This window comes from Antechinus flavipes, chromosome 3 (assembly GCF_016432865.1).
Source record: "Antechinus flavipes isolate AdamAnt ecotype Samford, QLD, Australia chromosome 3, AdamAnt_v2, whole genome shotgun sequence".
NCBI classification, from domain to species: Eukaryota; Metazoa; Chordata; class Mammalia; order Dasyuromorphia; family Dasyuridae; genus Antechinus; species Antechinus flavipes.
Window position 1 is genome coordinate 112,490,950 of NC_067400.1, and position 12,931 is coordinate 112,503,880.

Here is a 12,931-nt window from a genome sequence, read left to right on the forward strand (position 1 = left end):
ACATGTACGTATGCTATATGTAAATTGAAACACATAAATGGTTGCCAATAATACATTAGATATCATCATTTATAAACTATCTCATATACAAAAATTCTATCAGAGAGCCTTTGCCACATCTGGCAAACTTCCTAAAGTAACTTTAGTGTTGTTTTTTTCTCCTGGATATATAAGTATACCTAAAATTTTAAAATACATTTTGTGTACATACGTAAGGATCTTTCTTAGGAAACTACTCTCATTTGAAAGATTTTTTTTTTGCATTTAATTAATCTACCACAATTAATGATGAGGGGAATGCATAATGCTATATGATTACATATGTAGTGAGAGAGGAAAGGAGGAGAGAGAGTAGATGAGTGAGAACACACAAAAAATTCAACTGACAATATCTACAATCCTCCAATTAACAGATCTTGAAAGGATCCAGAGAAAAAGGGCAGGATTGTTTCATGCTGCCGGACCTTAGAGCAATATTCATAGTTCCATAGACTCAAGGATTTACCAAAAACACCAGATGCTTTGTTTCTTAAAATATATGATATTCTAGATTAAATAAAAAGGATATGATTTTTAGTTTCTTATTTAATTATTATCAGTTCATCATCATTGTCAGAAAAAGTCATTCATTTTAGTTTGAAAATTAGCATTCAATTCAAAGTTAAATGAATTTAATTATCTTTTAGATTCAAATTAAAGTATATTTTGAATGAACATTTGTATATTTTCACACTCTCAAGGTAAGGTATGGGGATAAATAAAAGATCTAAATAAAAAGCTTTTCCCTCTCTTCCTTTCAATACATTTATTCCACATTATGATGAAGTAAATACTACCAACTTGTAAAGTTAATTGTTTTGTTATAAGACTCATTCCCTTGAAGTAGACTCTTAAGTAAATGGGTACTTTTCAATATTATAAAAATCTTCTGATCCAACTGTACATTTTTGTTAATAGGCATTCAATTAATAGGGTAAGTTGTTGTAGCTAATATGATGTTTCTCTAAAGAGTTTCATTGACAATCTTAAAAATAATAAAAATGCTGTATTCATATTGCAACCATGCCTCGATGGCTCCACATGTTTACTTACTTAGTTTCGTTTTGCTTTTGAAATAAAAACTCTCACAGTCTTATCTTTATATCTCTTAGAGATTCTGGTTTGATATGCATAAGTGAAAAAGTCACAAAGTTGCTCCTAAATCCAGACTTCTTGAATTTTTGCTTAGTAATCAAAGAAATATCTTTTCTGTTCCCTTATATATAAAATATTCTTTATAAAATATTAATTTTTAGTTGAGAATAAAACTTTGATCAGTGGAAGTGACTAAAGAAAAGTAATATCTAGTCTTGAATTATATTAGTAATTATAACTTCTAAAGAAGGAAATACAATTTCTTATTTGGCAAGTGAATATAAAACCAAAATGGCTGCATAACATTGTCTTATCCTTGAAAAAAATTTCAGTAGTGTAAGTATGACATTGCTTTTGTGTTAATTTTAAAATCTTATAAATGTATTTTTCATTTTGAATAATTATTTTCACTATTTTTTCATTTTTTTTTTCAGAAAATGAACCAAAGATTTATTTTTTTTAAAAAAAATTTTTAACAATAACTTTTTATTGACAGAATCCGTGCCAGGGCAATTTTCTACAACATTACCCCTTGCACTCACTTCTGTTCCGATTTTTCCCCTCCCTCTCTCCACCCTTCCCCTAGATGGCAAGGAGACCTATATATGTTAAATATGTTGCAGTATATCCTAGATACAATATATGCATGCAGAACCGAACAGTTCTGTTGTTACACAGGGAAAATTGGATTCAGAAGGTAAAAATAACCCGGGAAGAAAGAAGAAAAATAAAAATGCAAATAGTTTACATTCATTTCCCAGTGTTCTTTCTTTGGGTGTAGCTGCTTCTGTCCATCACTGATCAATTGAAACTGAGTTAGGTCTCTTTGTCAAAGAAATCCACTTCCATCAGAATACATCTTCATACAGTACTGTTGTTGAAGTATATAATGATCTCCTGGTTCTGTTCATTTCATTTAGCATCAGTTCATGTAAGTCTCTCCAGGCCTCTCTGAAATCATCCTGCTGGTCATTTCTTACAGAACAATAATATTCCATAACATTCATATACCACAATTTACCGAACCATTCTCCAATTGATGGGCATCCATTCATTTTCCAGCTTCTAGCCACTACAAACCGGGCTGCCACAAACATTTTGGCAAATACAGGTCCCTTTTCCTTCTTTAGTTTCTCTTTGGGGTATAAGCCCAATAGTAGCACTGCTGGATCAAAGGATATGCACAGTTTGATAACTTTTTGGGCATAATTCCAGATTGCTCTCCAGAATGGTTGGATTCATTCACAACTCCACCAACAATGCATCAGTGTCCCAGTTTTCCCACATCCCCTCCAATATTCATCATGATTTTTTCCTTTCATCTTAGTCAATCTGACAAAACCAAAGGTTTATTAAAAGATATATTTGCTAGATAGATATTTGACAAAAGAAATTTTAATATCATTCCTTCAGTGTTCACCTCCACACCTTCAATGAATCTGTGATCTCATCAGTGGGCACACTTTATTTGACTGGCCCATTTTCTTGCTGGGCTTGTCAAGTTATTTTGATATGCTTCTCCCTGTGTCTGATATACATATTTGCATCATTTATATCCATAGAATTTGGTAATTGTGATAATTGCTTATTCTGAAAAAAGTGACTATTTATTCCAGAAGGCCATGCCAATAAAAATGCAAGGTCAAGTGGATTCTAGTAAGTTTGAAAAGCTTTAAGAAACAATCCATGTCAATTTTTTTAAGCAGCAACTACACTAATCATAGAGATGCTCACTTCTAAATGGTCAGCTGTCAAGTCATGTATCTGATTGTTGTTGCGGCTGTTGTTCTAAAATTGCTCATGATATGGAAAGAAGCCATGAAGGGGTTGTAATTTGTGCTTGTAGATACTGTAAGAAATATGAATAAAATTACAGATGCACTTACGTGTCTAAATAATCTCACTGATTCACCTATTAGGAAAGACACATTTTAAAACATAAATGAGAGATGAGCTAATGAATTGCATATTTAGTGGTAATTACAACCCACAATTAACTGTGTGCTCATAGTAGTGATAATTCTGTACTTGATTATCTACATAATCTTTCCCTATGTCAATCAACACAATTTCTGAATTAGTTGATAATTATGAAGGTTGTAGGTTTGGAAAAAGACCAACTAAATAAGCATATATTGTGCTCTTGTCCTCTTAAGGACTACAAATCATATCATTTAGGATCATTAGAATCAAAGAATTAGAACTGGAAGGGGCCAAAAAAGAATGTCCAGTACAACCTGATTTTACAAATGACAAAATCAAGATGTACAGACTTTCTGCTGATAGTATAAGAAGTAGCATATGATATCAGTTCTCTGATTGCAGAACTACTGCTCTTTCCACTATGCCACAAGAACTATGTTTCAAATAAATTATGTACTCATAGCAATTTATCACAAATTAGCAGGAGAAAAAAAAATCCCTTTAAAATGATGTTATTTCTACAAACTGATTGATTCCCTTAAACTGTGCTGAGAAATGAAAATGATAATGATTAAAAACATTATAAATCAAAGCTTAATTGAAAAGCTATATAATTTTGAAATGAATATTAGGATGCCTCATTAAAAAGAAAACATTGCATTCAACTCTGTACTTTCATGTTAGTTTCTTTTCTTTTTTTTTAAATGATACCTTAGCTAAATTTGGGTTAACTGTGATACTTTCAAAAAAAAAGAGAAAAAGAAAGGATCACTTTCTTTCTCCTGTTCAACATGGCAAACTATGACAAAGTCACATTTTATTAACATTTCTGTTTTCATGCTATAGAAATGTGAATTACTTGTGTTTTAAATATATTTTGCTAATAGAAGTATTTTTGAAAACTGAGTCATATCCCTTATCATTGCATACATTATGGCAAACTATGCCATGGTAAGTTACCTACTCATGAAAAATGTTGAGTAGAGTGGAATTTCCCACATGTACAAGCTACTTCTTTGTCCCCAAGTGCCATTCAGATTGGTCACATGAACTTAGAGAATATTTTAAAATATGATATTTTTAATTCCAGTAATGATAGAATATTCATACTCATTTTAGAGGATAGATATGTTAAACATTCTATAATAGGCAAATAACTTGTCTCACATTAATTTTTTGGGGAAAATGCTACAGTCTATCATCGAACACTTCCAATATTGATGTAAATAGCTAATTTACAGTCTTAGAGAGATGCTTGGGGTCCAAAGAATTTAAGTGACTTACTTATTATCAGGTCACTGCCTTGTTGGTGTCAAAGGCAGGATTCCAATCCAATTCTTCTTCACTACAAGACCAGCCTTCTGTCTACAACACTTTTTTCTACATGTATATATTATATCTGAATTTTTTTTGTTTATTATATGACTACTAAAATATATTACATAATTATGATACTTCACCCCAAACTTAGCTATTTTCATACTTTTGTCCTTCTATTTTCTCGTTCATTTGTCTGTGACAGCAAAATCATCTACCTGGGCTATTTTGCTTTTAGCCAATCCATAAAATACTTATTTAGCACCTGTTATATGTCAGTATCAACTGCAGACACTCTGGTGAGTTCAATGGTGAATGATTTTTTCCTAGAGTCAAGGATATTTGTGATTATTTACTATTGGCAGAAACAAGATGTACATTTTCTTTCCTCACCACTATTTCTTCTAATCTTTAGCTACATTTAAAGTTCAGAAGTGAAACCTTTTAAAGGAAACCTTCCCTTATTCCTCCCAATTGCTTTACCTCCCTCTAAATAATTTCCATTTGTGCATATGTGTGAACACATGTAGATATGTTCATCTGTATACGTGTAAGGGTGAATATATAGATATATGTATGTATGCATACATAAGCATTCATATGTACATGTAGACATGCTTCTGTTTGTATATCTCACATACACACATAGATATATGTATATAATATGTAGATGATTGTATTTGTTGTAATTCATTTTACATATATATGTATATATATATATATATACATATATATATACATATTTATATATATGGTTAGATTTGCTCTACTTAATTTTACTTATCTGTATATATGTGTGCATAGGAGAAAACCTTTTGAAGATAATGATTATTTAATTTTTGCATTCCCAGTGAATACCAAATCTATGACACAAGTTCTTATGCTTAAATGTTTATTATGTTGAATTTGAATTTAAGATAGTAGGTATCATCCAAGATATTTCTATATAATAAACACCAAGTGAATGATAAAGGCATTAATTTTAATATAATGTCAGAGAAGAGAGAAATTAATGAGATTTGGAAACAGAGGGCTTGATGTGAGGCTATTATTTTTAGCATAGAGGTAGAAGAAGAGGAAAGGAGAAGCCATTTTAGGTCACAAAACAAAGCCATGGAGATAGAGGAAAACCATGTATATTCAGGCTCTAATGAACATGCCAGTTTGGCAAAGGTAGAAAGTTTACATAGATTTTAATGGGAGTTGAGGATAGAAAGTTTTTCAAGTCCAGATTGCAGAGAAGACTTTTAGTGCCAGATAAATATAGTTGAGCTTTCATGTGTAGACAATGGGAAACATTTTACATTTTTAATGGGAAAGTGCATGTGAGAGTGTGTACAACAAATTAGAAGAGAGATATTTTCCAAGGACAGGATCAAGATTCAGATATCTCAATCGTCCCCAAACCTGGATGTACCATCTTTTCACTGCCATTCCCCATTCTCCCAAGTTTAAAATATTGGTGATAATTTGATATTGATATCAATATATTACATGTTGTGGAATGAACATAGAAATGTGTCTTAGGGAAATCAAATGTTTTCTCTTACCACATTCATCATCCTAGTAGTAATCTTTATTATAATTCATATTTTACTATTTTAATATTTTCCAAACAAGTTTTCATAACTACACTAACTTTCCCCCCCAAAAATTCTTTACATCATATTCAGACTAATGTTTCTTATACACAAATCTGGATATTCAAGATTGTCTGATGGCTCTACCATTGTCCACTGAGTAAATTTTGAAACAATGATTAATCTTTTAAGGCTTTCACAATCTGGTACTAATAGTGTTTCTTCAAGCTTATCTTGTCATTCTCCCTTTCACATACAAATAGTCCTCATACTTTCTTGGCTGTGGGACTCTGTTTCCACTATTTTATATCCTGGAATTTACTTCTTTCATTCTAACCATTTATTTCTACCCATTTAAAAAAAGATTTAAATGTTGTTTCATGAAAGAAGTCTTTTCTCATCCCCCAGTCATGTCACTCTTTCTCGCAACTTCAAACAACATTTTACATGATTCTCTTACTAAGTAGTTGGTTTGCTAACTATTTATTCAAGAATTATATTTTCCTCATACTGTGTTTCCCTGATAATAAGACACTGTCTTATTAATTTTTTGGACAGAAAAACCACGAGAGGGCTTATTTTCAGAGGAGGGCTTATTTTAATGAACATTGACAACAATTTTAATAAACAGGTAAATGTGAACAAAAAAAAGTACCTTTATTCAATAATGATCATGTCATCTTTTTCAACAACATCGTCATAAGTGTCCATACCCTGAATTCCGTCCTGGAGGTCTTGCGCCTCTATTTCCTTCAGAAGAAGTGGACCCAATCTGTCATGTCCAGCAATATAGCTCTCTTTAAATGAATATGTCTTGTCCAGGTCACCTGCTCGTAGTGCCTTGGCAACACAGCTGTCAGTAATTTTATCCCATGACTTCTTCACCCAAGTCACAACTTCTTGAAGACAGGGCTTCACAAAGTTTCCACGCTGATTTCTTTCCATTCTATTTTCAATGTAGTCATTGACTTCCATGTGCAAATGGTCCTTGAATGGCTTGTTTATTGCAATATCAAGGGTCTGGAGATAGGCAGTCATTCCTGCAGGAATCATTACTTGATCTATTCTTCTCTCTGCAAGGAAGTTCTTCATTTCTTTAGCACAGTGAGTGCAGGCTGAGTTCTTCTTCTATCCTCCATTATGCCCCCTGAGTTCTTCTTTTATCCTCCATCATGCCCCTTTTATCCTCCATCATGCCCCCTCACTCCCGCTTACATACCAGGTTTTTATGTTGTCCTGCCTCAGCTCTCCTCCGCGGCACTGTTCTCAATGGTGCCAGCAAGCAAATCACTGGGGAAGAACAGGATGATGCACTCACTGCTGCAGCTCTGATTGGATGCAGCTTGGAGTGCAGCGTGCGTTTCACCCGGCGGGGAGAAAGAGGAGGGAGAATGGTGCATACAGAGCGTGTAGCACATGGAATCACCTTCATTACAGTAGCAATCTCAATAGGGCTTATTTTTGGGGGAGGGCTTATTTTAGAGGAATCTTACACAGTAAGGGGGGGGCTTATTTTCGGGATGGGTCTTATCGGGGAAACACGGTACATAAACACACACATATAAATATATATTTGGCAAAGTGAGAAAAATTATGTACTCAAGAAAACAACTCTTTAAAAAATAGTATTGCCAAAATGGGGGAAAAAAAAAACCTGAATAAAACCCTTTAAAATTAGAATGGCCCAAGTAGAAAAAAAGATTTTAAAAAGAAATTAATTAAAGAAAATAATTTATTGAAAATTGGAATTGTGCAAATGGCATTGAATGATTCACTGAGACATCAAGAATAAATCAAACAAAATTCAAAAATAGAAGAAAATGAAAAATAGTCCATTGCAAAAATAACTGATCCTTGAAAATAGATCCAGGAGAGATAATTTAAGAATTGCTGGACTATGTGGAAGCCACAATCAAAAAAAAAAAAAAAAAAAAAAAAAGAACCTGGATAACATTTTTCAAGAAATCATTGAACTAATATCTTGGAACCACAGGGAAAAATAATCATTGAAAGAATTCATAAATCGCCTCTTGAAAGAGATCTTTCTCCAAATGAAAATTCCAAGGAATATTGCAGCTACATTCCAGAAACATATAGTCAAGGAAAAAATACTTTAAGAAAGCAGAAAGAAAAAATCAAATATTGAAGAGCTGCTGTCAGGATTATCTGGGATGTAGCATTTGTGAAAGAAAAGTTTTGGAAGTTCTGGAATATGATATTCTGATAGGCAAAGGAGCTTGGACTACAATCATGAATGACTTATTCAGCACTATTGAATGTTATCTTTCAAGGGAAAAATGTTTCTTCAATGAAAGAGGGAATTTTCAGTAATTTCTAATGAAAAATTCAGAATTGAACAGAAAAGTTGATTTCCAAATTAAGAAAAACTCAAGGGAAACATAAAAAATGTAAACAGATTAAAAATATATATTATTTAAAGATTAAACTGTTTACATGCTTTCATGGAAAGATGATATCTGTAATTCTTGAGAACTTTATCTTTGTTAGGGATGTTAGAAGACATAAACATAGAGGATATGAGTTTAAGTATGGGTATGTCATTCCCTCATTTCTACTATTTTGTTTCCTCAATGGTACTTGGAATAAATTTTCCCATAGTGAAACAGTATTTCAAATATTAAGACCACAACCGAATAAAGCCTTAGTAAACAATTTCTGATGTTGCAATGATCTGCTAACTTCATCATCTTATGACAAACCCCACAAAAATTATTGTTACAAATTGTAACTTCTATAGTTTTATTTTAATGGGAAATACATTTCAGATTTTACATATAAATTTAAAGTTATATTTAAAAAACAAACAAACAAACTATTCCACTTATAATTTGAGGGCTGTGTGAGTTTTTCAACAATTGTCTATTTGTAATTTTGCTTTTCTTACAGCACTTTAAGCACCTTCACATTTCATGTCATCAAACAAAGTTAATGATGTTATAATATGTTGTTGAATTAAAAGAAACAAGTTTTAATATTTTACTGTTTCATCCTGAGTATGGTTAGGCATCATACATTTTAAGTCATTTTATAACAATTCCTTCTTTATGTGATGGAAATTGTACATAATCACTTAAACAACCAGTGTGCATTCCCAGAATGATATAAAAAAACTAAAGAAAAGTAGATGTTCGCATTTATTCAAAATTATGATTATTATAGTGACTTAACTTCCCACTTCTCCCCATGGTGATCATTTCATCCAAATGTACTAGAATTTTACTGGAGAGCTACATAATAAAGCTAATAACAATTAACTTTTAGCCTATCACATTAAGCCCTCTGATTCATTATGAGCATCTTTAAATTCCATTTCAATCCAATCAAATTAGGAAGATCAGGTAGAACCACAATATCTGACCCATTTGTTCAGATACTATTTGGGTGGCACTCTTAGACTACGGTCTTCTTGAGATAGCATCATATTATTATAGGTTATCTAGCCAAAAAAAATAAGATTCTTGTTAAACATCTACTATGTTTCCAATGTTATGTGGCCCTAGTTAACTTGGAGACTTTGACCATAATAACTAAAAGTATTTAAAAGATGCCATAATTAAAAGAACATATAAGAATGCCCTTAAGACTGCTATGATACAATATCACAAGCCAGAAGGTGGTAGGGCAGCCTATATGGATTTTTCAACATCAGAATAATCAACATTATTCTAGGATGCTAAGTCTACTTGGGATATATTGTTATACAATAAAAATCATAAAATTAATCTTTATACCAGATTAGATTAATGGAGAAAATAGAAAGGGAAATGAAATGGGAAAGAAATGAGCTGATAACTCTATGGAACTCCACAGAAGAGATCAAACATATTTGACCAAAAAAAGTCTTTCTGAGTACTCCAAATCACTGAGAAATATAAGTTTTGAATTGCTTGTATATCTAATATTAAAATATTATCTTCCAAATTATAAATAGATCAATAAAATATCATGATCAATAATATCAACTCCTCTAGAAAGGTTGAAAGAAACCAATGATAAGGGACCACATTCATTATTAAAAATAGAAAATCATTAAATATTTCCAGGGCAGCAGTTGCTATATCCAGAATGTAATTAAAATTTTAGAAAAAAGATTATAATATTGTTCTTTGTCCATGGATAACAGCAATTTTGTCAACATTTTTGATTCGAGGTAAATCCATATGGTCAAATGACTTTTTCTTAGACCAAAAAAATCCTCTTTGGGCATATAAGAATGGTTGTTGTCTTTTGTTCTTGAAGAGGACCAAAATGACAACATTATGTTAAGATTCAATTACAATGTATCTGACTATGGCTTATCAGACAAAAATGAGCTTGGAATGCTCTACCATAGGTTAAATACAAATAGTCAATGTTAATTTTTGGAACAGATTTTCTCAATTTGTGCATCTTGCCTTTCTTTGGTGCAACTTCAATTCTGTTTTGCTCTTAGAACAGATCCTTTTAAGGATTACCCAGGACCTAGTGGTTTCCAATTTAAAGGATTGATAGGCCTAGAATCTGATATTCTGAAAGGTGAAGGAACTCGGAATGCAATCAAGAATAAATTACTCCACCAAACTGAGCATTTCCTTTCAGGGAAGAAGATGGACATTCAATGACATTGGTGAATTCCATTTATTTTTGATGTAAAGACCAGAGCTAAACAAAATTTTGATGTCCAAATGTAAAGCTCAAGAAAAAGCATAAAAAGGCAAAAAGGAAAAAAAAAAAGCTCTTGAGAACTATTTCTGTTATGGATAAACATAATGAATCTATATATAATCTTATTTTGCTGTTATAATATAACAAGAAACTAGAGGTGGAAAGGGGATTGTAAACAGAAAAAAAAGCGGGGAAGTAGAGGTGAAATGAGGGAAATTACATCTTAGGAAAAGACAAAGAAAACCTGTTATAACTGAGGGAAAGATGGAAGGGTGATGAACATTGTGTGAATCTTACTCTCATCACATTGGCTCAAAGGAAAAATATTAAACATATTTGGTTTCATCAAGAAACTTCTCTCACATTATACAATAGTGGGAAAGGAAAGGGGAAAATGGAAGGGGTAGGCTAAATAGAAGGTAAAACAAATAGTAGGGAAAAGGTGTAAGAAAGGGGGAGGACTACTTGAGGCAAGTAATGCTCATAAGTTAAATACTGAGGAGGAGGACGGAATGGGGAAAAGAAAAGACAAAAGTATATAATAGGATAGCAGGCAATACAGAATTAGTAGTTTTAAGTATAAATATGAATGAGGTGAACTCTTGCATAAAATATAAGCAGATAGCAGACTGGATTAAAACCCAGAATCCTACAATATGTTGTTTACAAGAAACACATTTAAAACCGAGAGATACATACAGAATAAAAGTAAAAGGCTTGAGGAGAATCTATTATGCAGGTGAAGCAAAAAAAAAAAAAAAAAAAAAAAAAAAAAAAAAAAAAAGCAGGGGCAGCCATCCCGATCTCAAATCAAGCAAAAGCAAAAAATCATCTAATTAAAAGAGATCATGAAGGAAACTATATCTTGCTAAAGGGTGGCATAGATAATGAAGGAATATCAATATTAAACATAAATGCACCAAGTGGTATAGCATCTAAATACCTCAAAGAGAAGTTAAGAGAGTTGCAAGAAGAAATAGATAGCAAAACTATAATAGTGGGAGATCTCAACCTTATTCTCTTAGAACTAAATAAATCAAATCACAAAATAAGTAAGGAAGAAGTAAAAGAGGTAAACAGAATACTAGAAAAATTAGATATAATAGATCTTTGGAGAAAACTGAATGGAGGTAGAAAGGATTATGCATTCTTTTCAACAATTCATGGAATCTATACTAAAATTGATCATGTATTAGGATATAAAGACCTCAAAATCAAATGAAGAAAGGCAGAAATAGTAAATGTCTTTTTTTTTTTCAGATCATGATGCAATAAAAATGACATTCAATAAAAGACCAGGGGAAAATAGACCAAAAAGTAATATGAAACTAATACTATCATCCTAAAGAATGAAGGGATGAAACAGTAAATCATAGACATAATCAATAATTTCATCCAAGAGAATGACAATAATGAGACAAAATACCACAATTTGTGGAATGCAGCCAAAGTGGTAATAAGGGGAAATTTTATATCTCTAGATACTTACTTGCATAAAATAGAAAAAGAAAAGATCAATGAATTCAGCTTGCAATTAAAAAAAGCTAGAAAAAGAACAAATTAAAAACCTGCAATCAAATACCAAATTGAAATTCTAAAAATAAAAAGAGAAATCAATAAAATTGAAACAACAACAACAACAAAAACTATTGAATTAATAAATAAAACTAAGAGTTGGATTTATTAGGAAAAAAAACAACAAAATAGATAAACCTTTACTTAATTCAATTAGAAAAAGGAAAGACAAAAATCAAATTGTTAATCTCAAAAATGAAAAGGGAGAACATTCCACCAATGAAGACAATATAAGAGCAATTATTAGGAGTTACTTTGCCCAACTTAATGCCAATAAATTTGACAACCTAAGTGAAATAGAGGAATACCTACAAAAATATAATCACCCAGATTAAAAGAAGAGGAAACAAATTGCTTAAATAGTCCCATTTATGTTGTACATAAATAAAAGTAGAACAAACTATTAATCAACTCACTAAAAAAAATCCCCAGGACAAGATGGATTTACATGTAAATTCTACTAAACATTTAAAGAACAATTAACTCCAATATTATAAAAACTATTTGAAAAAAACAGGGAATGAAGGACTCCTACCAAATTCCTTTTATGATCAGTTAGTATGAAAACAAAAAAAGAAAACTATAAAACAATCTACCTAATGAATATTGATGCAAAATCTTAAATAAAGTATTAGCAAAGAGACTACAGAAACTCATCCTCAGGATAATGCACCATGACTAAGTAGGATTTATACTCTGAATGCAGAACTGGTTCAATATTAGGAAAACAATTTGCA